Source organism: Poecile atricapillus, chromosome 4 (assembly GCF_030490865.1).
Source record: "Poecile atricapillus isolate bPoeAtr1 chromosome 4, bPoeAtr1.hap1, whole genome shotgun sequence".
NCBI classification, from domain to species: Eukaryota; Metazoa; Chordata; class Aves; order Passeriformes; family Paridae; genus Poecile; species Poecile atricapillus.
In genome coordinates this window covers 73,914,918-73,941,111 of record NC_081252.1, presented here as the reverse complement: position 1 = coordinate 73,941,111, position 26,194 = coordinate 73,914,918, and positions in this window count along the sequence as shown.

Sequence of the window (26,194 nt, the reverse complement as noted above, 5' to 3'; positions counted from 1 at the left end):
AGCAGAAAATAGCCTATATATATATAAAAAAACAACCATTGGCAAATGTCTGAACGGTAGCAGAGGAGCTGCTATTTCGTTAAAACCAACTTCGAGTCACTGTGCTCTCTCACTAGGCCAAAAAATTGTTCTTTTCTTGGGATTAAAGCAGCTCTCTTAAATGAGGCTGGCTATGATTGACATTTTAATTGACTGGCACAATTTCATGCTTTAATGACTCTGGGCTCCTCAGTTTAGCCATGAATAAATTTAACTGTGAAGTCCTTGCCTATAAATCCTCCTGCCTGGAAGTTCCTATTCTCCCTTTAAAATGGAAACTCGGATTAAGGAGGCTCAGCCACATGTCAGGGGCTGGCTGCTGTGATCTGCACATCCCCTGCTCACCCAGTTCCCCCAGTTGCTTCCTGGACCACCACAACTGGCTGGAAGGGGAATCCAGGTGGGATTTCTTTAGGAGAAGCCCTCAGGAATTTTGGTAGCTCAGCACCACACTGGTATCTGGTCAGCAATTAGTGGGATAATCAATTTGTGCTGAAATTGATGACCAATAGAGCATCAAAACATCTTTCTGAGGAGCACCTTCTGTCCCAGAGGTGATTAAGTCATGCTGGTAATTCTGCAAAATCTTTTGTGTGATAATTAAGGGGAGAATTTTGGACTGTTTTATCTCCTGCTGTCCCTTCATATCTTTTTTTAGGTTTTAACCCTATGGGTCTGCACTGGCCCCTTTTCCCCTGGTTTAAAGGATCTGGTAGTAAAGCAGGGTGAAGTGCAGCTCCCAGGCAGGCTCCAGTTTCAGGCTGTATTTTTAACTTTTCAGTCATTTTGCTTTTTTATTTTTTTTCCCCCATGTGTCTAAATCTCCTGATTTAGCAATCACAGCTGGTTCCTGGACTGAGCACTTTTTTTTTTCTAGAAGCGTCCTCCTCCTCCTCCTTCAGCACCTTAAGTCAGGGATCCTCAGCTTCATAACAGGTTGCAGAGGAAAAAAGCTGCAGCTGAAAATTCAAGCAAGGTTCAGCACCCAGTGAAAATGCTGTGGATCCATCACTCCTCAGAGGCTTCTGCTTTCCCATCCCTGTGTCATTCATTACACAGAACAGGATCACTCAGGCACCTTTGAGTCTGGAAAAGCTCATCTTTTCCAAATATATCTTTGCTTATGTGAGGAGTACCCCCATTTCAAGGATCTCCCCACCCAGCTCCACCCAACTCCTTTGTGCTGCCCCTTTTTCCCCAGGGAAATGCTGGGGTGCCTGAAAATTCCACAAGTTCGTACCCATGGCAAGGAGGATGCCCTGAAGATGCTCGTGGAGGTTTCTGGATGCCAGTGACTGATCCAGTGGATTATTGCTTTCTCCCAGATGAGCTGGAGGAAAGCAGATAAAAACCATGAATGGGCCACTTTTGCAGCTCTGAACTGGGCCTTTGGAGTCCTCCCTTGCAGGGGATGGTGTCAGATGTCCCCAACAGCTGCAAAAACCCTGCCAGGAACAAAACTCCCTGATCAGCAGCTCTGCCTAATGAAAGGATCTTGGTGGATCACAGTTCCTTGCTCCTTGTGCCAAAAATGACCCAGCAGAGATGAATAAATCATTATTCATAATTCATTATTCCGCCCTACCCAGCACTTGGAGTATTCCAGGTGTGTCCAGGTTTGGTCCCTGCTATTCCAAAGAGATGTGGACAGGCTGGAGAAGGACAAATCAAAGGACTGGGAAGCTGCCACGTGAGGAAAAGCTGAGAACTGGGTTTAGGGAGCCTCATCCCCATGTTCCAGTGCTTGAAGAGTGGCTGAGAAGGAGATGGAGACTTTCCTTCTATGAGGAGTCACATGGAAAAGATGACAAATAATGGAAAAGTCACTCCTGGGGAGGTTCTGATTGGATATAAGAGGAAAATTTTCCACAAGAACAATCAAGAATAATCTTCCCAGGGAAGTGGGGGATTTTCCCACTTAAAAGATTGTGCTGGACCATCTTGTCTGGACAGTACTTTTGCCAAGAAAGGTTGGACCAGATGATCCTTGAAGTCCCTTCCATTCTGGAATTCTGTGATTCCATGAAAATCTGGATATGATTCAGCTCAGCTGGGTGGTGTTGATTTACTGCCATGAAACCTCTGCAAGGTTTCTCCCTGGTGGGCACCAAAGCACTGGTGGGTGTTGAAAAAAACAGATTATCAGTTCCCATAAAAATAAATTAAATATCACGATTGCTTGCTAATATATGGGGGGGTTCATGTTTTCCAGAACTCTCCTTCTGTTATAGGAAAAGGTGTGGTGAAACCTCATCTCAAAGCTAAGCCTTGACCATGCCAGTCCTAAATTTAGACCTTGTCCCTTTTCTTAATGAAAAGCAAAGCATGAAGGTGCCATAAATAGGAAATTTTCTTGTTATTTCTGCTTGGTAGCTTTTAATAATTAGCACAACCTTCCATTTCATGTTGGCCTCTGATGAATTGAAATATCTCTGGAATCAAAGATTGCTCTCCCTCAGCAGACGGAGCAGTGAGATGGGCAGGAAGGGAACCAGGAGGGATGGATAACTGGATCAGCCCAGGGATCAGCTCAATCTTTTAAGCAGGAAAATCCCCCACTTCCCTGGGAAGATTATTCCAGAGGCTGATTGTTCTCCTTGTGGAAAATTTTCCTCTTATGTCCAATCAGAACCTCCCCAGGAGTGACTTTTCCATTATTTGTCATCTTTTCCATGTGACTCCTCGTAGAGGGAAAGTCTCCACCTCCTTCTCAGCCACTCTTCAAGGATCCATCAATGTAAATCCCAGAATCCCAGCATGGGCTGGGTTGGAAGGGACCACAGTGGGGTCACCTGGTGCCACCTCCCTGCTCCAGCAGAGCACGTGGCTCAGGATTGTGTCCAGAGGGTTCATCCCACTGAGCTCCTGGGTGGTTTATTCCATGGGGACTCCTCAAGTGTGCAAAGAGCTATAAGATAAGGACAGGTTTGCTCAAAAGGGACCCTGAGACCCCCACCCAACCCTCTTGGGACCCCCATCCCAGGGAAGGTCTGATGAGGGGGGAAGGAGTAGGGATTATCCTGAGTGAACTGCATTGGACAAATGCTGGCAAGCTCCAAATCTGCTTCATTTCTTCACAGAAAAACTCCTGGGGTGAGCAGAAAATATTTGAAAGAGGTTGTGGAGGTGTGGGGCTGCCAAGCACCTTCTACTGAGGATTTTCTGGGTCACTTTTATCTGTTGGTGGCCCCTGCTCTTCTCCTTGGAGACACAAGCACCAGAAATCACCACCCATCGCTGGGCAGGGCCAGCTCTGCCTCCTCCTCCCCAGGGATGAAGCTCATCCTGCTCATCCTCCACATCCCTGGCTCCAAACCTGGGGTAAACCCTCACCTCCTCCCAAAGGAAAAGGCTGCTTCAACTCCAGCCTAACAAAAATCCTGGCAGTCAACAAAGATCCCAAAGTGGAGCTGGGAAAAAATTAATTTGCTCAAAGGGAAAACAGATATGGACTGGGTTGCTCTGGGTTGCTCTGGGTTGCTCTGGGTTGCTCTGGGTTGCTCTGGGAGGGAAGGCAATGGGACAAAACTGAACTGGGAGATGCTTCAGCAGCACTGAGGGATAAACAGCATTTCAGAAGCTCTTGTTGTGAAGAGAAACTGGCAACAGAAACAGACTCTTTTTGTTGGGAATGGTGGGAGGAAGGTAAAAAATAACAGTGGTGGAAAACTTCACCAGCTCTTTTCTACGCCTCATCTGCTGCTTTATTAGTACTCCTAAATCTGTTCTGCTAAGTATAAACATCACCAAATTTACATAAACTTCATTAAAAGCCTGTGTCTCAACTCTGCTGCTCCTGTAGCACACCCAGGAAATGGAGAACTTCAAACTCCTCTGCAGCAAAACAAGAGAAACAAAACAACATTTTAAATGTGTTTTTTGATTTTTTTTTCCCTGTTTTTTTATTTATTTCTGCTTTTTTTTTTTCCCTGGTTCACAAGGCTTATGGGCAACTTCTTTTTCCCTTTGGAATCCTTTTTTCCCAGACCTGGAGCAATGCTTCCCATCTCCTCAGAGCATTTTAAAAAAGAGAAGTGGAATCATGACAAAATACAGAATGTGATGGGCTCTTCTAAGAGCTTTTATGTCCCTGCTGGTCCTGCTGCTCGTTGGAGACACCCAGAAAACATTGCAGCAGTGCTGGAACAGGACAATTCCTCTGAGAGATGCTGTGGGATTCAGGATGTGCTGGTGAGGAAGAAGAGGATCCTGTTTCTGGTTGGTCATCACTTAAATAAATCCTAAAGAGGGTTTGTAGCTGGTAGTGCTGGAGCCACAGGTGCTGGTTTATCTTTGGAACTGCTTAAAAGTCTCCTGGGATTTGGGATCATGTCCCAAGTGCACCCAGTGCCTCAGTTTCCCCAGGAAGTTTGACCTTTATCAAATTTGGGGCATCCTGTTCATAGAATCACAGAATGATGGAATGGTCTGGCTTGGAAAGAACCTTAAAGGTCATCTCATTCCACAACTTCCACCATCCCAGGCTGCTCCAAGCCCCACCCAACCTGGCCTTGGACACTTCCAGGGAACCAGGGGCAGCCACAGCTTCTCTGGGAAACCTGTTCCAGTGCTTCATCACCCTCACAGTAAAGATCTTTTTTCTAATATTTCCCCTAATCCTACTCTCAGTTTGAAGCCATTTCCTCTTTGTCCTGTCTCTCCAGTCTCCCTCCATCTTTCTTGTAGATCCCTTCAGGTCCTGGAAGGCCACAATGAGGTCACCCCAAAGCCTTCTCTTCTCCAGGCTGAACAATCCCAATTCTCTCAGCTTTTCCTCCCAGCAGAGCTGCTCCATCCCTCTGATCAGCTTGGTCCTCCCTCTGCATCAGTGCTGGAGCAAATCTAGGGAAGAAATCCAGGGAAGTGTTTAGATAGGATCGAGTTCACTGCTCAAGAAGAGCATCTGGCCAGACAAATTAAAACATCCTTCCCTTCCCTCTGGTCAGGAGAAACCTGAGAAAGCTTAAATCCCACCCCAGATCTGCTGAAAAACCAGGTGCACGAGCTGCTTTCCCATTCAGCAGCGAGGAGCCGGAGGTGGGGGCAGAGAATTTGGTTACGTGCCCTTCCACGAGCAAAGCATTTCCCCCTCGCTCCTGCCCTTCCCAAACGCCTCAAACGCTGCCGGGAACAAAGTGTCCCCCTCCAGGATCAGCCCTCCCAGTGCTCACCAGCAATTGCTGCTCCCACCAGAGCTTCCTGAGATGTTCCAGCTCGTGCCTGCTCTTCTCCCACCGATTTGAAGCGCTCCTGACAGCTTGAGGGAGAGGGTGGGATGCTGCAGCTCCGCCGTATGTCCCCAGCCACGCTCCTTCCCCGGCTGCCTCCCTGTGCCCAGGCACCTGGCCAAGGCCACCCTGAGCCTCCTGGGCAACCCTGAACCTCCTGGGCAAACCTCGGGGCTGCTTTGTGGCCACAAACCCTCTCCAGGGTTTCTCCAGAAACTCCCACACGTGCAAACGCTCCCAGAATAACTCTGAGTTTGCGCTTGGGCCGTGTCCGTGAGCAACAATCACGGCGAGGAGGGCCCTGATCAGCCCTTGCCTCCCTTCAGCTCTCAGGTGATTTAATGAGATGGATTTAGTTAATGAGATGCATTTATTACGTGGGTTTAAGAGTTGTTGCAACCCCTGTGATGGAAATAACCTTTTCTGCAATGTTCAGGCAACAGTGGCCAGGATGCAGCTCCTGTGAATGGTTTGAGAGGAAGGCACAGTGCAAATGTGTGGCTTTTGGGGAAAAAAATCCTCAATTAGGGCATTAACACCATGACTATCTGCTGCCTGGAGAGCTGGAACAGAAGGAAACTCCAACCAGTGAAGGAATTCTTTAGGGACCAAGCCAGACCCTGCTGAAGGAAGGACAGGTACCTAAGAAACCCCAGGCAAGAGACAGGCAATTATTTACTAAGGGTGCAATTTCCTCCTTTCTTTCCCGAGGGTTGAATTAAAGCTCTTTGAAAAACAAAATTGTCAGCAAAACACCCTCACCCCTGCACTGAGGGAAGCCTGGACACGGCCCTCAAAGATTTGTAATCCCCCAACCACAAAACTGTCCCTGAGACAATGGAGAGGAAACAAAACCCCGCGCAGGAACCGGCATCTGCAGCAAAGAGCCCTCTGGATTCCAAGTATTTCCTTTCAGCGGAGTAAATGATGTTTTATGCCTATAATTAACTGGGAGCCAGTACACACTGCGCTGGTTTTAAGCTGACTCAATGCTGTCTGCAAGGCACAGTGTGATAAAACAATATTCAAATCAACTTCTTAACTGAGCTGGCGAGTGACACAATCTGGAGACGGATGCCAGGAGTAAGTGGAGGTTTGCAAAGCCCCGGGCGCAGGGAGGGATTTCAAGGAGTATTTTCTTTAAAGAGTTTGTTTCCAATCCACAGGCTGTGAGTTCTGGAGGGGTCTGGTTTCTGAAGCAGCTGAGCTCCTACAGACTGGCTGTAATGTTATTTTTCCAGGAAAAAAAGTATCCAAAGGCGTTGGAGACAGCTGAGGTTGGAAGGCACAACTGCTGGGAGGTTTAGGTTGGATATTAGGGGTGATTTCTTCATGGAAAGGGTTATGAACCACTGGCACAACTGCCCAGGGCAGGGCCAGAGTTCCCATCCCTGGGGGGATTTAAAAGCCACATGGGTGTGGCATTTGAGGACATGGGGCAGTGGTGGCTGTGGCAGAGCTGGGGGATGCTGGACTCGCTTATCTTAGAGGGTTTTTCCAACCTTAATGATTATCTGAAAATCAGAATCCCTGGAAACATTCAAGGCCAGGATGGGTGGGGCTTTGAACAACCTGACCCTGCCAAAGATGTCCCTGCTCACTGCAGGGCTAAAAGACCTCTAAAGGTCCCTTCCATCCTGAACTATTCCATGATTCTCAGGTTTGGGTGAGTAGGAGTTACCTCAAGTTGGAAAACCCTTCATTTTAGGGGGATCTCCCTGTTGTCACCTGCTGAGGGGCCCCAGATGATCCCTGGAGGTCGTGGCTGTGCCTCTGGTGGGGCTGGAGAGCTCAGCTCGTCCAGGGGCACTGAGTGGAAGCTTCTCCCCACACAAAGTGATGCCACCTGAAGCATTTGCAGCTCCAGCGCCCCAGGATGAGCTGCTGGAAGTTTGACTGATGTGGAGACCTCCCAAATGCTGGTGGATGGATCAGGAACCTGAAGATCACGCCAAGAGTGCTGGTGAGTGCCCCAGCCACCTCCTCCTCTCCCTGCAGGACATGACCACGCTTCCAGTGGGGCTCCTAATGGTCACCAATCCCTATTCATCCCTATTAATCCCCACTTCTTGGAAAACACAGTGGTTCTGGAGGTGTTTGGCTCTTCTAAAGGCTGTAACTGTGCTGTCCTTTAATAGGATTCCTTCTCTTTAAAAGACTCTTTTCTTATTGCTGCATTTCATTATGTCGAACCCCGCAGAACTGAAAACCCTCCCCAGGTTTTCTTTCTGCGTGGTGAAAACCAAATTATAAAAAGAGACTGAAATTGAAATGAACCTTTTTCACTTGAATGAAGTGGAAGCGTTTTTCATTGGTCTGATGGAAAACACTTTTGTTCACGGGCGAGTTTGGAAAGCTGATCCCACCTGGAACAAAACTCCTTGGTGAGATCACAGATTCCTGCAGAGCTAAAGGCAAAAGTGCTCCCCTTAGTTCTTGATGTGGTGGTGGGAGTCTCCCCCATGCACAGCCAGCTCTGTTTCCTCAGGAGAGGTGGGGTTTGTTCACTAATGCTCTAGAATTAGTGAAAATCTCACATCTTAAATGGGTTGCAGTTGTGTCCAGAGAGATTCCAGTGCAAGGAAAGGAGATTTCAGAGCTGCACTGAGGCAGGACAGAGGAGAGGAGAATTTTTGGGGTGGTGTTGTGCTTGTGACCTATTCCAGACTTTGGAGGTGCAGAGGTGGAGGCACCCAACACACAAACAGCTCCAGCTCTCTCAGGATGTGCTCAATCCTTATTTTCATCTGCCAGGGCTGCAGTCTCATCCCCCTGTGGAACAGGGCTGTCTCCAGGCCTCCTGGAACCATCTGAGGAGGCTTTTAGGAGGCTCTGGAATAGACATGGATGCTTCCTGAGGAACAGGCCATTGTATCACTGTGGTTCCCATCAAGCACACACTTGTCATTTTTATTTTTTTTCCCCTTCTTTAATGAAGCTGGACAGGACAGAATAATGGATTTACTGTTCCTGACCCTCTGGCTGGGAGCAGACACATTTCCAGGACAGCACAGGACCCGTCTCCTGCCCTGCTGACCCTGTTTGGGACTGGCAAAAGAAGCAACCATTGATCTTAATTCCTTTTTCCTCTGCTTGTGAATACTCCTGAAGCTCCCACTGACCCTTTACTGCCCAGTGAAGGTTCTGGTTTCCCACAGTCCAGATGGGTACTGACACTGGCAGAAGCTGTCTGGATGAGAGGCAGAAAAGAGATACAGCCGGAGGGCAGCTATTACAGCCAAAAAGAGGAATAAAAAAATAAAAGAAAAGAAGACAAAAACCCTAATAAAATTCTAGCAAACTTCCTGAGGGAATGGAAAGAAGGGAAATAGACTTTCAAAGAGCAGATGTGACTTGCAAGGCAAGCACTTGCCAGGAAACACTTCCATTGAGCAAGGATTTGAAGTATGATGACATTCCTGACCTGCTGCTGGTTGTAACCCTGGACAAGGGGCCAGCTGGTGCCCATCCCAGGGTCCCCTTCAGGTCTGGCTGTTCTGCTCTCCTGCAGCATCTCAGGCTTCCTCCTGCATCCTGAGGCACCTCAGGATGAACATTCTGTTCCTGTTTTGTTCCTCTGATGACGTCCTGGGAGTCAAAATATCTTCCAGAAGCACCTGAGTGAGGAACTGGATGGATCCAGCCCCACTTCCTTCCCCTGCTTTCCAAGAGCACACAGGAAGGGTCTGCAGCATCCCATCCTGCCCTTCCCTGAGCTCTGAAATCATCTGGGATAAAACATATCCTCCCTCCTCCCCAGGATGTCACCAAGCATCTCTTTCTCAACTTTGGAGCTGTCCAGGCACTTGCAGATAACGGAGGAGCAGTAATGGATCACTTTGTGTCGCCAATCAGAATTTATTTCCCTTCCTCCCTAAACTGTGAGTTCTTGAAAGTGTTGTCATGGCTACTGGGGAGTGAACTTGACTCACTTGGGCAGCCTTTGTTCCCTCCAAGTGAGCTGATCTGAAATTTGTCAAGGCTCTCTTGTCACCGGCTGCAAAAATATTGTATCTGTTTCTCGAGAGGAGCTTCCTTTGCAAGCTGAATAAAAAGGGCACAGCCAGAGTCCAGGCCTGCTGTAATGCAGGGATTTTAGTGCCCCTGGGTGCCCTCAACAAATAACTCTTTAATTGTTCCCTTCTTTCCAGCAATCTCCCTGCCACATAGCAAAAGGTCAGTCTGCTGCGAGGTCCTCTGCAATCCCTCTGCTGGGCTCTGCTACGGTATTTTCTGATCAGTGCTTAAACCTGGCATCTCTTTATTTGAATGGAACCTCCTCCACTGGAGAATAAATTCCAAGAGGGTTTCCAGGAGCACTGGAATATATATTGTGGTTCTGGCTCAAATGAATGCATGACATAATTCCACTAAAATCGATGAAATTGTGCTCGGGGATGCTGCTCCACTGCTGATATTAAAGCTGCATGGATGTGGTTTTATTGCTACTTATTGCTTACCCTTAATCTGTTTTAATATGATCCCAGCCCCACATCCATCAGGGGGAATTCCCAAGGGTTTGGAGCTGCCCATGTGGAAATCAATGGATGGAAGTGGAGTGGGGTGAGTTACCCCGTGTGAGTATTGAAGCTCCTGATCATAACGTGGGAAACAAGCAGATGCTCTCCTGAGGAGTGTAGAGTCAAAACAGATGATGCAGATCCATGGCAGATACTGGTTTCTGTAGCTATCAGCATCAACAAAAATAATCTGGTTTATTAGGAAAGCTGCTCAGAAAACAGATTTGTCACCATCCAATAAACAGTCCCTTACCTGTACTTAAAATACAAAAAAAAATAAGAAAGAAAGAAAAGCTATTGAATTCAAACATGCAGAAAGGAAAATAGATGTGCAAATACAGGCTTGGGGAGGAAGAAGGTGAGATTGGGGTCAGAGCAGTTGGTGAGGCTGAATCACTCTCTGTCACAAGGATGCTCAGAGCCCCACTCTCCAAGAAAGTTCCTCCTGCAAAAAGCCTTTGGGAAATGTTCTGACTTGAAATGAGGGCTGAGAGCTCTACAGAACAGATGAAAACCCCTTGGCAAAGTCTCTTGGATGTAAAGGGAATAACACAAGTTAAATCCCATTCCATTAAAAATCAGAATGAAGGAGAATGGGCCTTTACTCCTTTGTTTTCTTGTTGTGTTTCAGCTGCCTGGACTTCTGTACCATCACCTCCTTTAGTTTATTGTGCTCAAAGATCCATTCTCCTTTGAACTTTCTTTATTGTGCCCAAAGATCCATTCTCCTTTGAATTTCCTTTAGTTTATTGTGCCCAAAGATCCATTCTCCTTTGAATTTCCTTTAGTTTATTGTGCCCAAAGATCCATTCTCCTTTGAATTTCCTTTAGTTTATTGTGCCCAAAGATCCATTCTCCTTTGAACTCCCCAGCTTTCAGATGTGTCCTAATATCAGTGACTCTCACCCAGCTATTCACTGAGGCATTTTTGCAGATGAAAACATTTCCTTCATATCTCTCCTTCCCACAGTTGCTTGTTCATTCTGTTGCTGCCTCTATTTTATTTCCCTTGACATCTCCCCACTGGAGCATTTCTGGTCCTTCCCAAACTCACCAGCCACACGTGGGGCTCATAAAGCTGCTGTGTTCAGAGAGCACCCGGCCTCACTGAAGGGCTTGAGCCTTTTTCCAGTGCATTAATCCTGTCAGGACCTGAGTTTGGTGATCTATTCCAGCTGAGCAAGCATCACTCAGAGTTAACTGCAGAAGGATTGGAAATGGCAGTTTTGGAACGCCCTGAACAGCCTTGGGAGTTGGTGTTTCAGTACCTAAAATACAAGGGGAAAACTTTGCTTGGCTGCTCAGTTGAAAGACAGTTTAGGAAATACTCTCAAATACACCAAATATTGCAGCAGGTGCAGCAGAGGAGCTGCAAATTCTCCTGGATTCTCCCTGACTCACCCTGCAAGCTGCAGTGGTGCAGTGCTCATCATCCTCCCCGGCACCTGCCCTCACCTGCCCCTCAGCCCGGGCACACAACTGGAATTCAAATAAGAGGAAGAAGATTTCCCATCCCAGCAGAAGTCAGACTTCAAAAAAAAAAAAAAACCATTCCCCATCTTTCTGAGGGCAAAATGGAATATCTGATGCTTGGTGCGACCTCACACCTCTCCCAGAGGAGGTGGAGGAATGGGGGGATGTGGTCATGGAACCTGAAAGTGAGGTCTCCCCTCCGCTTCCAAACTTTGCTCCTCTTCCTTGCCTCCACAGGAACCCACAGGCTGTTATCTCTGGAGCCCAGCAGCTCCAGGAGCTTCCAAGCTCCTGGATTCCCAAGAGGAATCCTTCTGGAAAGAAGGTGGAGGCCCTCTGTCCCACTGTCCATCAGCACAACTTCTTCACAGCCCCTGGGCTTCTGCAAATCCTGCAGCCTGCAATGCTTCCTTTATTTTTTGTCCTAAAGTGCACTGAAAATGTGACCTTTGACGAGGACTGGAATGGCTGGGAAGAGATTTCTGCTCTCAGCACTGAGCTCTTGCTTAAAACTGTGGGAGAGTGTTGCCACTCGCTTCCCTTCTCTGCTCTCCTCTCGTTAAACAGAGGCAATTAGGAGCTGAAATATTTATAAATGATTTAGCCCTGTGCTGGGCTGAGCCACTGAAAGAATCTCTGGTCCTCCCCCACACCAGGACTTCGCACCAGTGGGGATTTGGACACGGGGAGGGCAGGTCTTTTGAAGTCCCCCTTGTAGGTTTTATCCTCCCCCCACTCCTTCCATCTGCGGGAAAATGCAATAATTCACCTGTCCCCGTTTCTGGATGTATTTTCAGGCACTGAAGAGCTTGACCACTCACTGTTAATCAATAGAGTTGGAGTGTAGCCATCAGTCTATTACTGTTTCAAGCTTCTTCAAAGCAGAAAATGTCTGGAAAAATGAAAGGCAGGGATGAAATACACACATTTTTCTGGTAATATTTCAGAGGCAAGGGCACAGCGGTAGCTTTCTTTTTTAAGCCTGTACCCTATATATAAAATATATTTGAGGGATTTGGAGAATGAAGAAAAATTAAAATAATTAAGGAGCTGACAGAACTGATTTAGAGTCAGGGGAAAGAGGCAAAGAATGAAACATGTGCAGTGTGGTGGAGCAGGGCTGGCAAGGATGGAGGGGACCTGAGGGAAGGGACCCTGGTTCTGCTCCAGGGATGTGCTGGGCCAACACATTTCCACCTTCATCCAGGGATGCTCTGAACTGGAGGGAAAGCAGGAGCAGCCTCCTGAGGGTGCCAACACCCATCCTAAGGAGTGCTGTGACCCAGAGCTTTCCAAATTGAAAGCCCATCCAGGGCTCAGGCTGCGCTTGTGGCCCCTCAGTGCCATTTTCAGGTGCCACACTGAGACCCTCCCCGTGCAGGGGAGGTCTCTTGGAGCAGCCAAAGCAAAGGATGTAAAATTCCCAACAAAGGGCTGAAAGAGGGAACACATTTCTTTGGCATGGTGGTATTTTGGCTGGGCTGGCCAAAACTGAGCCACTCTGCTCCCTCCAGGTCACATCCAACCTTCCCCTTCAGGGACAGCAGCACAGGAGAGAAGCTGAGAGAGCCTGGGCCAGGCAAGGCAGGGGTGTGCAAAGCCTCTCCCAAAGTCCTGGGTTATTTTGGGAAGGCAGCAGCTCTGTGAGCACGTCTCTGCTCGAGGCAGCAGATGGAGGATGCATAATTTAAAATAGGAGTGACCAGAGGAAGGTTTTTCCATCTGCTTTCCAAGCAGTTGGACAAATCCTCTCACATCCAATGGAGAGCCCCCCAGGACAAGCTCTACAAACCCAGACCTCCACAGGTCCTTCCCTCCTCTCTGGTAGTGGACAACCCTTTCCTATCCATTCCAAGAACCTCTTGGGAGCAAGAATCCTAAATTGTCATCTTAGCCCTGTCCTCATCTGGGTTAGGAACACAGAAAAAAGCCCCAACATTTGATGTTTCCTGGGGACCAGTTTTATCTGCACCCTCACTCCGGTAGTCAGGAGCCCTTCAGAAAAACCACTTTAATTTCAGTGTAGCAACCAGTCCTTTCCCCCATGAAAAAGTGAATTCAGGTGTCTGGAGCTGAGCACTTTCAGAGGAGATTTGACACAGGAGGTGGCTGGAGATCTTTCTCTGAAATTTTCCCATGGAAAATCACAGAATCATAGAACGGTTTGGGTTGAAAAGGACCTTAAAGATCCTCTGGTTCCAAACTACCTGCCCTGGGAAGAGACACCTTCCACTAAACTTGAAATTATTTTGGAATGAGAAATATTTTGTGGGGAAGACATTTCAACACACAACCCTGGAGATCCTGAAGTGCTGCTTTGAGCACCTTAGAATCAAGACTTCCAGACATCCCATTCATCCACCTTCTCTCTGAATGTCTCCAGACCCACTTTTACTCCATCTAATGATCATTTGGACACCAAAGATGCCATTCCTGCAGTGATGAGCTTCGCGAGTCTATCTCCTGGTGGAGCTTTTGCCTCACCCCCCTCACAGAGATCAGCCCACATTCTCCTTTATTTCCAGTGCCTGCCTCCATCCCAAGGAAGTGCTTTTCCTCTAACGTGATTAGGTGTTCACTGGCAAGCTGCCTAGAAAGCAAAAAATTGGGGTGGAAAAGTGGATTTTCCAGTGGTGGGAGCAAACTGCACGCTGGTCTCACTTCAAAATGTTTGCACAGCCGAAATATCTGGGAGAGATGCAGAGAAAGAGATTCCTCCTCATCCTCTCCTCCTCCTCCTCCTGCTGCTGCTGCAAGGACACGTTTTCCATTAAGGAGGTTGATGAAGGTCATTGCTCACTGCAGATCTGTTTGGCCACTTGAAAGCTGCCGTGGGCTATGATCCTTCTTATGCCTTTTGCAGCCTCTGAACCATCTGGACAGCTCAGAAGAGGCATCTGTTCACTCTGGTTCCTTGCTGGGATGGAGATGGGAGCCAGTGGAGTTTATCCTGCAATTCTGATCCCCCAGCATGGAGTCACCCAGAACTGCTTGGGTCACGAACAGGACGCGTGGGAACATGGGCAGGGGCAGAGATCTCAGTGACCTCACAGGTCTTTCCCAAATGATTCCGTGGAGGATTGAGGAGAGCAGCACCATCCTGAGGGCAGCACCACTGTCATGGCTCTAAAATGGACAAGGTTGGACAGGGCTCGGAGCAACCTGGCCCAGTGGAAGGTGTCCCTGCCCAGGGCAGGGGGTTGGAACGAGAAGATCTTTAAGGTCCCTTCCCACCCAAACCATTCCATGATTCTAAGATGGTCCTGTGAGCTTCAGTGAGCTGCATGAGGCTGGACATGAAATGGGGCAGGATGAGGAGAGGCACTGATGTAATGGCAACAGTGAAAACCTCAAAAGAACTTGTGGTCACCATGAGAGCTGCCAGAAAGATCTACAGCACCTCCTCAGAAGCAGGGCCCAACCTCAGCCCTCCCTCTGGGGGTTTATTCCAAACCTATTTCCAACCCCTGCTCCCAGAGAGGGCCTGAAATATTCACAGCAAGTTCCAGGCATTTTCCCAGCCTTTGGTGCTTCCTGACTGCCAAACTAAATTCTTAATCCTCAGTGGGTAGTGAGTGCATCCAGTCAGTCCTACACATCACAACGCTTTAATTGTGGGAAGCCGAGCTTTTACTTTCCTCCTTCATCCCAGTTTTACCATTCCTCACCCTTTGTGCTGTCTAAATGTTAAGTCTTCTCACTTGGATGCACTGTCCACCTTCTCAAGGTCCTTTCTGATGGAAAGGACCTGAGTGTGGACACCAAACCACATCCAAGACCAGGGTGGAGGCCGTGTGAATCCTCCAGTCCCCGACTTTCACCCCGTGGGAGAAGAAACCAACCAGTCCAATTCTCCACCCTCTGGCCTGGAGATTGGGAAGGAGGATTCCATCAGAGTCCTTCTGGTTTGTTTTACCAGCTGATGTCCAGATAACCTCCAGTGCACATCAGCACTGCTGGAAACTTCAGAGAGGACCAGAGGATCACCCTGCAGCAGGGCTGGTTCCTCCTCCAGGAACTGATGAAATGCCCAACAATCCCATTTTCCCTTGCCCTTCCCTTTGGTTTTTTCCTTCTGAATTCTTGAGACAACCTTCTACTGTGGATGAGTTGCTGACAGGGTTTATTTCCACTTTTTTTTCTTTTCCTGGAGAATGGAGCATGTAGGTGCAGCTTCATGTATAAAATAACAGCTCATCTTCTTTCAATGCGCTGAAAAATCTCCAGCTGCCTCAGCAACCCCTTCCTGCCTCCAGGCCATGATGCTGGGGAGCAGAAACGTGGAAAATACAACAAGAAAAGGGAATTTTACCATAATAAATGTCAATGCACTTAAGGAACACATGTTTGCTTTCACTGGGCTGGGTTCCAGAGTGTGTTCTCTTAATTACCCAGAGCTGGGATCTCTCCCGGGATGGATCAAGTGCCAGGGGCTGCAGGAGATGGAGCTGAGCTGGGTCATTTTTTCTGGCTCCAGCTGCCTGAAAGTGTATTTCCTGGAGTGACTTCCCTTTGGGAATGGGTTGTGCTCATCACTTTCAGGGGAGATGTTTGTTGAGAGGAGGGAAATTGGAAAGGACGGCTTTCTCTGGAAATGTCTGTCCCTGTAAAACAAAAACGAGGGACAACCCCTGTTTGGAAGTTACTTGTTTCTGGGGCTTATCACACTCATTTAACACCAGTGTTATCAGATTAGGGTTTCTCTGTTAGTGGCAGTTGAACACTATCAGAATAAAACAGCTTAAAGGCATTTCCAAGCTGGATGTTCCTTCCATGGGGAAATTTTTACTTTTCACTTTTCAACAGCAAAACCTTGCTCTGAACTTCCCAGGAAAAATTTTAATCTCCACCCTGTGCTGCTGCTGACCCTCAAAAGAAGGGGAAGGGGTGCTCAATGATTCCCAAAAATGATGTGTAGCCGGCTCTTCCCATGGATTTCCTGCCCTGCAGCTCCTTGCTGCCTTGCAAGGGGAGAGCTTCTCCTAGAAAAGGACATTTTTCCTTTCCCTGGGAATATTTACAGTGGGGAGAATGAGCTGGGGGCAGCAGAGGCCTGGGGAAAATTGAGCAGTGCTGGTGAGATTTCTGCCCTTGCTCGTGGCCTGGGGGATCGCTGGGAGCCTGGGGCCACAAAGCAAACCAGAGCTTAGGGAGCTCATTTAACAAATTGAATATTTTCCCTCTCCTCAGGAGCATTTCCTCCTCTGGAAGCCTTAGGCAGGATCTGAACCATCCTGCTCTGTGCCTTTAGCATCCCTATATCCTACATATATATTTATATCTTTATATATTTTTATATATATAAATCTATAAATGTATGTATAAATTTATAAATGTATAAATAAACGTATAATAATAAATAAATAATAGTAAATATATAAATAAATGATATAGAAATGTATTTATAGATAAATATATTAATGTATAAATATATATATAAATATAATTATATAGTTATATGTTTATATATAAATATATAAATATATGAATATATGGAAATATAAAAATATATATAACTATATATATATAAATATATAACTATATAAATATATAAATACATAAATATACATTTATATTTATATCTAAATATCTAAATATCTAAATATATAAATATATGAATATATAACTATATAACTATATAACTATATAGCTATATAACTATATAAATATATTTATATATATAAAAATATCTAAATATCTAAATATTTAAACAGATAAATGTATAAATATATAAATATATAAATATATAAATATATAAATATATAAATATATAAATATATAAATATATAAATATATAAATATATAAATATATAAATATATAAATATATAAATATATAAATATATAAATATATAAATATATAAATATATAAATATATAAATATATTGGGCCTGAATCTCTTCCAAGTCTTCATCCCCAAACTCAAGAACTAGCCACCAAATTGTCATGTCCAAATTCCTCTTCTCACCAACCTGAGTCACAGAATCATGGAATCATTTAGGTTGGAAAAGACCTCCAAGATCATTGAGTCCAAACTGTGATCAGTCACCTCCTTGTCACCCAGCCCAGAGCACCGAGTGCCACGTCCTTGGACATCTCCAGGTGCCCAGGAAGGACAGGGACTCCTCCACCTCCCTGGACAGTCCTTTCCAATGCCTGACCACCTTTTCCATGAAGAAATTCCTCCTGATGTGCATCCTGAAGCTGGCCTGGCACAGCTTCAGGCGTTCCCAGCACCATGGAGGAAGAGGCTGCAGTGCCTGAGGGCAGGAGTGGTGGCTTCTTTCCATCCAGGAGCCGCTGGGATCAACTCCCCATCCCATCAGGGTGACTGCAGCTCCCTCTCACACCCACTCACGTGCCCTGCTCGCCTCTCCAACTCTGCTTTTCCTCACTAAATCCTCCTTTCCCCTCAGTCTCTTCTTCACCCTGGAACACACTAAAGCAGCTCTGCCAAATGCATTCCCAGGGCTGGAATGGCCGCAGATCCCGGAGTCTTGAGGGCTTTAGTGGGGCTGGTTGATGGCAACATCTGCCTTTCACAGCACACTGAAATCACAGGAGTGCCAACACTGGATCCTGTGGGCAGCTGGACGGGGCAGGACTTGCCAAATTCCACATTGGAGGCCCAGCAGCTGAGGAGTTTGAAGACAGAAGCTGCTTTTGCTCACTTTTGAGCCTGGGGTTTGTAGGTGGCTTTCCACCTGTGGGTAAGTTGTTTAAGCATCCACAAAATTTCAGTGCAGGATAACTCCCCCTGTCCTCATTTTAAAAAGCCAGGAACACTTAACTCTAGTGAGATTTAGTCCAGGGGGTGCTTTCTAAATTTTTTTCCCTCTCTTTTGGCACATTCCCTCTTGGACAGACTTCCCAGGGAATGGGCACGGCTCCACGGGTGCCAAAGCTCCAGAAGAGTTTGGACAACGCTCCCAGGGATGCACAGGGTGGGAATTTTAGGGTGTCTGTGCAGGGCCAGGAGTTGGACTGGATGATGCTGGTGGGTCCCTTCCAACTCAGAATATTCCATGATTCCACGAGGTTAAGTAGGCCATCATCCAGCTTTAAAATACCCAAATCCTGATTTTCTTCCTGGATTCCAAGCCTCCAGAGGAAGGGCTTTGTTGTGACATGTGGCCAACTAAAAACACTCTTCAACAAGACCAGGACTGTCCCAGTCATTTATAGTTCCACCACAGCAGCTCTGCTGGACTCCTTGGTCCCTCCACATGTCCCCAGGGAATGCTCAACACTTGTTCAACTCAAGGATTTCTGAATTTGTCTGGTCTGTGATTTGCAAAATGCTGGAATGAAAGGTGTCTTGGGTAGGACTCATGTCAAAATGTACAAAATGTACATTTTGAAAGCTGGCCTGGACTCAAAATGTGGTAGAACATCAAATTATGGTTGAGCTCTTGGTCATAAAGGTCTTCTCCGAGCCGAAGTCATTTATGTGGAATTATGAACCCAAAGCAAAGCCAGCTGTGGGCTCGTAGGCCCTGGCTGGTTGTAGGATCACAATACTCCAGCTGTGTGTGCTCAAACCACCCCAAAACTGCACAAACATCGACCACTTTATGTTTCCTCTCTCAGAAAAAAAATGACAACCTGACTTTTGGGTGAAATCTCTTCTCTATTTGTCATTCCTGGGACTTTGGAATGTGGTGGACCACCAAGTTTTCCATAAAATATCCCAGGGAAGGTGAAGAACCCTCAAGTTCTGGATCTTGGTGGGCACTGGTGGAGGAGAGAACCCCTTTAATCCCCCGGATCGTGAACCTCTAACAGGATTAACCACTGATAAAATTTGGTTCTGGCTGGAATGAGTTCTAAGCAGCGATTGCTGCGGGGAGGGAAGTAACCCTGGGGAAGTGGCATCTTGTGGAATGTGCAGAGATTTTAAATTCCTCTGCATCCTCTGAGTGGCAAAGGCTGAATTTATTTCTGGGGGGTTTTTTTGGGGTTCTTTTTGATTTTAAGGGGGAAAGAGTGTGGGGTTCTCCCATGGCAAGAGAAGTCTGAGGAGAGGGAGACAAGGTCAAATCCCTGAGGAGAATTCAACTCCTCCAGCAAAAAAAATTCCAAGTTTTCTCTGAATCCAGGCAGGGCCATGGGAGATAATTCAGACCGCTACGAATTCTCCTCAAAAGCCCTTTCTGCAAAGCTGCTTTCATTTCCAAGCTACTTTGGAGATAGGAAGGTACCAGGAGGATATTTTCAGCCTAACATGAAAGCACCATTTTTTCGAGCGAAGAAAAAGTATCTGAGATTTATTTTTCCCCCTTTTCTGTGCACTGCCCAAGAAATGTGTCGTCAGCTCATCCCTGTGCCAAACCTTCCCTATTTACATGTATTCCCAGGAGGGGATTGACTAAGCTTTCCATTACTCCACAGCATCTTGGCTCCTGCACAAAACCACTACAAGGCTTGGAGGACTAAAAATATATAAAGTTATATTGAAGGGGGGGTGGAGAAGTTGCTGTCAACTGAAGGTGACTTTGTTTTCCATCCTAATCTTGATAAATAAATTAATTCATATTAATTTTGCGATTTTGAGCGGATCCCAGGAAGGATTCTTCTTGAATCTGGGAAGTTATGACTTGATCCAGCATTGCTTGCAAATAAATGACCTGTGCTTCTAAAATCTTATTTCTTTTTGTCACTTGACCCTTTTTCTGCCTGGAAATCATCCCACCAGGTCCTGAACTCTGCTACCTCCTGGCAGAAAGCTCTTCCATCTGAGCTGCAATAAACACAATCATTTTTGGCTTCATTGTATTTCTAGGGGAGCCACAAAAGGACATAAATTCAGTTATAAAACCCCAGGATATCCGAGAGAGGCGAAATAGAAAAGCGCCGCGTGTGGCAAATACGGCCTGACAGCTGCGAAATGAATAATTCCTGACTATCAAGGAATCGGAGCAGAAATCAGCCCCAGCCACAGTCCCTGGGCTGTAAAAGAAAGGATTTCAGGGACTTGGGAAGCCAGTTTATCACCATTTTCCATCTTTGCTGCCAGATAAAGCCAACCCCTGTCCGTTCTCCGTTCCAGGGTGTCCCAGGCTGGGATAAGTTTGCTGCAATTTCTCTGTCGTTTTTAGTGGCAGCTGTTCTGCTCCTCATCCAGCTGACACCACGAGCGCCTTTAATTAACAAGGAGGGAACAGGATGAATTAAACCTCGAGGTCTGAGTCATTAACAATTGAGAGCATTTAGACGAGGCGTTTTCCCTGCAGGGTGGTGTTATTATTAATTATAATGATCCAGTGGGCTGATACTCCTTGGGATCCATGGCAAGGTATTAAATATTATAATTTAATAATACAGGGGGAATAATTTGTGCAATTCAATCCACAAGAAAGGTTTAGAATGATGCTGGTTCCTTTGGGACCTGGCACAAAGCATCCACAGGGGTGTTCCCCAACTCTGCCAGTCCCTCTGGGGAGGAGATCCAGCTCCCTGTGGTCCCATGGCTGACCAAACATGTTGTTCTTCCTGATTAAAACATAGATATTCTGCTGAATTATTAATCAGCATGCCAAGGATGGGAAATCCCTAATTTCAGGTGTGTATATATATATATATATATTTTTATTTTTTTTTTTTAATTTTTATTATTATTTACTTTTTTTATTTTTAACCTTTTTTTTCAGGGCTTTATAGATGGATGGCCAGCACAGGTGAGTTGTCAGAGGCATGATCTGGAGAGAAAGGGATCATCCTTTCCTCATCCTCTCAGGATGCTAGGAAATTCCTCCCTCACCACTCCTCAACCATCCTTGTCCCAGAGTGCCACACTGATGGGAACCAGGAGCTAAAACCTGCTTGGGTTGGAGATTTTGGGTTTAATTTCTGGGTTCCACCAGCTGAGATTGAAAGGGAGCCTGGTCCCAGCTTTTGGGTTGCGTTTGTTCCACAGGATCTGCACTAATTCTTCCCTAAACCACCCAGCTGCAGGAAAAAAACGCTTTTATTTATTTATTATTGTGCCCTTTCAGTGCTTACAGGGGGCCTTTAGGAAAGATGGGGACAAACCTTCCAGCAGGGCCTGCTGCAACAGGATAAGGGGTGATGGTCTCAAACTAAAAGAGAGACAATTTAGATTAAAAATAAGACAGAAGTGTTTCTTATTATTTTTATTTATTATTATTTTAATTATTTATTATAATGAAGTATTTTTTTTATTATGAGGCTGATAAACCCTGGCACAGGTTGCCCAGAGAAGCTGTGGCTGCCCCATCCCTGCAAACATTGAGGGTCAGTTTGGATGGGGCCCTGGTGCAGCTGAAGATGTCCCTGCCTGTGGCAGGGGGACTGGACTGGATGACCTTTAAAGGTCACCTGTCATCCAGGTACCCATTTTCAGAGATTTTCCAACATTCCCTAAAGCATTTTGAAAACCTTCACCGACTTGAATTTCTCAGAGCTGCTTCTTAAGGAATTTCTCCGTTTGGGGTCCTGCTTTGCCCCCAGCACCCAGCTTGATCTGAATTGATATAAATGCATCATTTCCAAGCTCAGTTTAAACTGCAGTCTCTCAAACCTCTTCTTTTCTTTCCAAAACAGCGTCTGAAATGCCTTCACCTCCATGGCTGTGTCCTGCCTGGCTGCACATTACACCAGCAACCTTTATCTCAGCTGCAAACACCCCTGGCAATGATTTTGTACCATCAGCTGGCTCACTGGCAGAAATGTGGTGGCCAGAGAGAGGCCAGGAGCTCCCCGTGTTACTTCAGCAGCAGCTCTGCTCTGATGGTGGCCAGGAAGCCAAGGAACAAAGCCGTGATCCATCCCTTTCCATGCTGGGGTTGGCGAGTGAGCCACGGATTTTGGGCAGGCGGCACCACCCGAGATTCCTGCGCCAAGCGAAACGCTCGGCTTCCCTTCCTGACATCCCTCCTCCTCTCACCCACACAACCACTCACGCTCGGCTTATTTAAGCCCCCAGAGAACCAACCAGGAGAGAGAGAGAGAGAAACAAAAAATTATCTCTGAGGAAAAAGCCAAGTGGTTGAGGCCGGAGAGTTTGCAGCGCCCAGCGAGGGGCGAGGGGTGGTTGAGGATGTGGCTGGGACCACAAACGGCTTCTCCACCACTTATCTCAGCGAGGCAGAGCTATCACAGCTCTCCCACACACCAGCCCAGCAGGGTCTGAAACACGAAATGGCCTCAGACTTAAAAGGGAATTATTTATTTACCCTGCTGCGAGATGTTTTTAATTAAGGTTGCAGCCAGAACTCCGCCTGGTGCTCGTAACCGACGTTGAGACGCCTCGTTACGGATTCAAAAGCCTCTGGAATTGGGGTGGGCTGTTCAGCAAAGTGATGCTGTTTTTTGTAATTGAATTGGGTAGGATTAAATTTCTGCAGAGATTTCCTTGCTCTAAAGGGCTTGGTGACCCACTGACCCTCCAGCTGACCCCTCTGTTTCCAACAGAGAGCAGGAAAGTCTCGGAGGTTTTGAGCCTCTGGAATCCTGGAAACCTTCAGCACCACAAAAATAACAACAGCTGAGTGCTCTTCACCACAGGGAAGGGTTCAATGCTATCCCCAGGTTCAAAGTGGGGAAAAAAAAGGGAAAAACCCAAATTATTCCACACCTTTGGGGCCAGTCTGAGCTGCCGGGTGAATTTGCCTTGTGGTTTGAACCTCCATAATTGGTGCTATCAAACATCACAGGGGGAGTGTGCAATACTCAGTTCAAAAAATCTCACAAAACCTATTCCTGGCTGGAATATGGAGGGAGAAATATAATCCCAGCCCACTCTGAAGCACTTTTCATCAGCCAAGGTTTTCTTTCTCTTGCAAGCCTCTGTTTCCGTTTTGATGTGATTTTAAAATAAAAAACATATAATCTAAACTGTTACAGCAATTTTTCATGTGTTTGAAAACCACAATGAGCAAATATTTTAGGAACAGTTGCTCTACAGGGAAAAAAAAAAAAAAAAAAGCTGTGGGGAAAAAAAAAAAAGAAAAGAAAAAGCAAGGATTTTCTTCAGGGGAAAAAAAATGCCTCTTCACCCAAATGTTTGGCCTTTTTCTTGAGAAAGGGGGGGGAAAAAAAAAAAATCAGTAAAAGCTGAGCATTCCAAAGGGTGTGAAAGGAGCTGACATGAGCATTAGCCTTGTTCTGACTCTTTTAAGAGTCTCAAGTCACCTCATAGCTCTGATTCTTTTCAGCTCGGAGACAGAGGAAACAATTTGTACAAATGATTGCTGGGAGAAAGGCCACAGCAATTTGTATATGCTAATCAGGTTGTACCTGCCAATCATGCCTTATTTTCAGTAGTATCTGTGGTTTGCAAATGCACAGAGTCAGAGCAGGGGATCTATTCATAGACACAAGCCAAAATAGATGTATTTTCTCTGGTCAGAGGCATCACAAAAGCATCCTCCTTAAAATTATGCAACCGTTTGCTATTAGCAGTGATTCATGGATGCCAGCCGGAATAAATTTATAAATAGATAAAGCTGATCTCTGGGACATTCCTGAGTCATCTGGAAGCCAACCTTTGCTTTTTGGGGGACAGGATGACCCAGCTTTTCCCTCTGTCAGTTGTACTACTGTGAAAATTAGATGTGTGTGTGTGTGTGTCTGTGCCTGGCACAAGCTGCAAAACAGCGTTTGCAACCTTGCACGGCCAGAATTGATACTGAGGCAAGAACTGATATCAAGGCAAGAATTAATACCAAGGCAAGAATGAATATCCAGGCAAGAATTAATATCCAGGCAAAAATTAATACCAAGGCAAGAATTAATACCAAGGCAAGAATTAGTATCAAGGCAGAACAGCTCAAATCCTCCAACTCATCCCTTCTTTTCAGGCTGATTTTGTGTTTCAGTTGAGTCACGTTAAAGGGGCCCCATTTATGACAGCAGTTCCTGCTGATGCCCAAAACCTTGGGAAGTGCTCAGCACTTTGGAAATCTGGTCAGAAAGGGGAAATTATTGCTTCCTTTGGAGCTGTTGATGGCAGCAGCTCTGGCTCTGTGTAATTCAGTGTTTGGAGAAAGGATGGACCTGATGACAGCGGGACACGAGGGCTGTTGCTGCTCTGAGCACGGAGCGGAGCCCTGGGAGCCCAGATCCAGCTGGCTTGGTGCTCCCAAAGCTCTGAACTTCCCGCATTTCTTTGCTTCCCTCTCTTTTTGAAAGAGGAGAGTGCTGCCAAGGGCTGGGAGAAGAGGCTTAGGGAGAGATCAGCAGGATCTGCCTGGGACAACCACGGCTCAGCAGCTTCAGGGGAGCAGCAGACAGAGCCAGGGTAAGGTCTGGGAAGGCTTCAGGCTGATTTCATCCTTTTTACTGCTGAGCTGAGAGGCCCTGATGACTCCAGGGCTCAGCCATGGACCAGAACAGGGAAAAGGGGGCCTGAGGATCACCCAGCTGCCTCCCTGACTCAGTGAGGGCAGCAGAATGAGGGGACAGCAGCAGGCTGCCCAGGGAAGCGCTGGAAACACCATTCCTGGAAGCGTTTGAGTGTGGATGTGGCACCTGGGCACAGGGTGGTGATGGGTCAGTGGTTGGACTCGATGGTCTCAGATCTTTCCCAGCCTGAATGAATCTCTGATTGCATGAAACCATTCCAGCAGGCCTGGTTTGGGAAAGCTGCCAGCCAAGTCTTTCCCTGGAGCCGTTTCGCTCCGGCAGAAATGCCAAGGAAAACATCGGCAACACCTGGATAAAAACCTGGGGAGACCCCCCCTCCCTCCACCCTGCTACTGGTGCTGCTTGCCTGGGTCACCATCCATCACAGGGGCTCTGGGAATTCACTCATCCATACAAATTGCTGGTTTTCCTGGGAGCTGAAGGAACAAGAAGCCAGGTATTTTTGGAGCTGCTGGAGCAAGGTATCAGCTGCTTGTGTGTGTCTGAGAGCAGCTATTTATGAAATTTTTAAGCCCAAAACTTGAAGTTTCTGCTGCTTTAGAGGCCATGGCCTCAAGCTGTGACTGGAAGTGAGATTTTCTCTTTACTGGGCTGCAAAGAGCTGAGCTTTGGGATGGAAATCTCAGCTAATGCTGAGTTCATGCTCCGTGTCACCAGCCTGCAAATAACAAATAACACCTCCCTCAGCCTGGCCTGGTCCAGCCAGGGGTCTCAAAGCAGACTGCAAATGAAAGTCTTGGAAGCTTCCTGGAGAGCTTGGCCATGCTGGAGCCCCTGTTGATCAAGCACTTTGTCTCTTCTGGCGTGGGATAAATCCCCTGCTAGACGAGCTCTTTCAGAAATGTGCACTCAACCAAAATAGGGATGAAAAAATTCCCTGTTTGGGAAAGGGCTGACACAAAGTCAGATTTTTCTATCAGTGCCCCAAGCCTCTGTGCTCTCCTCATTTTTCTCCCTGCTCTCCCATCCAGGTCCTACTGAAGCTGCCTCTCCTCCTGGGCTCTGGTTTCCAACACCGAGTTCCCTCACAGCCACTGCCCAGCTCAGCTCCACCACCCTCCAGCTGCTGTTCTCTGCTCCTTGGTCCTTATTCCTTCAGATTTCCTGACCCAAATGGCACCTCCTTTCTCTGAGAGATGAGTTTCCACACCACATCCATCCCAGCCTCACTTCTGCCCCAGCCTGGCTTTTCTCTGGAGTGGTGATGCTTGAAGTTCCTCACCCAAGTTAAACCAGTGCCCAAGAAATGTCCCTGCTGCTCGTGGAAATCAAGAACAGGTGAGATTTGCATTAAAACTTCTGGTTGGAAGCCTGTAAACTCAGAGTTTGTGGGAAGACAGGTGGAGTTTAGGCTGGAAAATATGTTTGTGACGGTATCTGAGGGGGGTGGATAGAAATCTTCATCAGGGACCATGCAATAGGCTAAAGGATTATTGTACCAAATCAGCATTCATATTTCACCCAGCATCCCAAACATTTTAAATTATCTGCAAGGAGAGAAGAGGGAGTGGGATGAAATTGGGCATCCAGCTTAATTCTAAACTGGAAAA